A 2,674-nucleotide genomic window follows, 5' to 3' on the forward strand; every position below is an offset into this window, starting at 1 on the left:
AGGGGGAGCAGAGCTCTGTGCGATGCACTCTGAAAATGGAAGGTGGCCCCCAGCCAAGGAATGCGGGCAGCCACCAGAAGCTGCAAGAGGGCAAGGAAGGGGACCCCCCTCCACCAGCCTGCAGAAGGGGCCAGTTCCGCCAGCACCTTCCGCTTAGGACTTCCTGACTTCAGCCTCTTGATATCCAGAACAGTAGAAGAGTGAATTTGTGTGTAAGTTGGTGGTTGTTCGTTAAAGCAGCCACAGGAAACGAATACAGAGGGATTCACTTGTGACTTCTGCAGTTCAAAATTGTACAGGGGAGACGCTTGGGAGGAGAAGGCAGATTTGGGGTGCATCAGCTAAGGCAGCCCCTCCTGCAAGATGAGAGGGAACTAGGTGGGCTTCTGGAAACCCTGAAGCTGGGAACACGAGGTCAGGAGGTGGGAGGTGACTCAAGTGTGGGAGGGTGTAAGTGATGAGCTTCTGCAGAGCCGCTTCAGGAGCTGTAAGGTGTGAGGAATAAGCTCTCATCTTCACACGTTTTCTGCCAAAGATGAGACACACAAAACTTCACAGTGATTAGAATGTTCCAGATTTAGTGCCTGAATTAACACCTTCTGTCGAGAAGAATCTCTTTTTTTTAATGCATGGAATTAAGAGAGAGAAAAAAAAAAAAACTCCAACTATTTTCAGCGCTGATAGAGGAAATGAAAAGGGAGGCAGTGTTTGCTGAAAAAGCTTCAGGTGCTTTTGAAATGCTCCACAGGTCAGATCATGTTATTAAACAGTCACGTTGCTTTATCTTCTTTAGTGGCATGATTTCAAAATGATAGATTCCGTGAAGTCAAATATGATCCCCCCTTTTAAAAAGGAAAAAAAAAAAGGTGAGGAGTGGGTGGCAGGGTGGAGATGAAAATAGTGACTTGAAAATGCCTTGAAAAAAATTCCAGGAAGGAAACGCAAGAGGCTGTTAACAATGGCTTTTTGTTTTGCCTCCATGTCAACTGATTTAAAATTGGATTTTTATACCATTTTATGACCTTAAAAATTAAAAAGGGGAAGCACAATTCCTTAAGTGTAGGTTGTGCTTCGTGACTTTCTTCTCAAGAGGACTGTGGAGAGGAGGCAAATGACTTCTCAGGGAGACACCTGACACCCTGGCTGCTCAGGGGTGATCAAGGGCCACACGGACAGTGACCAGTCAGGTCCGGTTGTCTATACCCTTTTTTTTTGGTTATGCTGGGTCTTCACTGCTGCCCACAGCCTTCTCTAGTTGCAACGATCAAAAGCTACTCTTTGTTGCAATTCGCAGGCTTCTCATTGCGTAGCTTCTCTTGCTGCTGAGCACAGCCTCTAGGGCGTGCGGGCTTTAGTAGTTGTGGTGCACGGACGTAGCTGCTCCAAGGCGTGTGGGATCTTCCCAGATCAGGGACTGAACCGATTTCTCTTGCCTTGGTAGGTGGATTCTTACCCACTGTACCATCAGAGAAGTCAGTGTTTGTCTATACTCTTGCTACAACATGACGACAATGACCTTCTTCCCCCAAACCTGTAACTCCCGTCTAATCATGAGAAAGGCACTAGACAAATTCCTTTTTAGTGTTTTTTAAAAAATATTTATTTGGCTGTGCTAGGTCTTAGTCGTGGCATATGGGATCTTAGTTCCTTGACCAGGGATGGAAGCTGGGCCCCCTGCATTGGAAGCCACTGCACCACTAGGGAAGTCCCAAAAAACACCAGACAAATTCTCAATAGAGAGCAACCTATAAAATGCCTGTACTGCTCACGGTCCTGAAAACCAAAGAAGACCTGAGAAGTTGCCACAACCTCAGGGCCTAAGGCAGAGAAGGCAGTGGTGACCCACTCCAGTACTCTTGCCTAGAAAATCCCATGGACGGAGGAGCCTACCAGGCTGCATGCAGTCCATGGGGTTGCTGAGTCAGACATGCCTGAAGCGACACAGCAGCAGCAGCAGCAGGGCCTAAGGAGACCTAATGACCAAATCCGGTATGGTGTCCTAATTAGGATCCCAGGACAGAAAAACAACATGAGATATAAAAACAAAGGCCCTTGAGATGAAGTATGCCCTTAGTTCGAAATAAGGTATCACTATGGACCGGAAGAAACACAAGCTGGAATCAAGATTGCCGGGAGAAATATCAATCACCTCAGATATGCAGATGACACCACCCTTATGGCAGAAAGTGAAGAGGAACTAAAAAGCCTCTTGATGAAAGTGAAAGTGGAGAGTGAAAAAGTTGGCTTAAAGCTCAACATTCAGAAAACGAAGATCATGGCATCCGGTCCTATCATTTCATGGGAAATAGATGGAGAAACAGTGGAAACAGTGTCAGACTTTATTTTTCTGGGCTCCAAAATCACTGCAGATGGTGACTACAGCCATGAAATTAAAAGACACTTACTCCTTGGAAGGAAAGTTATGACCAACCTAGATAGCATATTCAAAAGCAGAGACATTACTTTGCCAACAAAGGTCCATCTAGTCAAGGCTACGGTTTTTCCTGTGGTCATGTATGGATGTGAGAGTTGGACTGTGAAGAAGGCTGAGCGCTGAAGAATTGATGCTTTTGAACTGTGGTGTTGGAGAAGACTCTTGAGAGTCCCTTGGACTGCAAGGAGATCCAACCAGTCCATTCTGAAGGAGATGAGCCCTGGGATTTCTTTGGAAGGA

The sequence above is a fragment of the Bison bison genome, unplaced genomic scaffold, assembly GCF_000754665.1.
Source record: "Bison bison bison isolate TAMUID 2011002044 unplaced genomic scaffold, Bison_UMD1.0 scf7180017864160, whole genome shotgun sequence".
In the NCBI taxonomy this organism is placed as follows: Eukaryota; Metazoa; Chordata; class Mammalia; order Artiodactyla; family Bovidae; genus Bison; species Bison bison.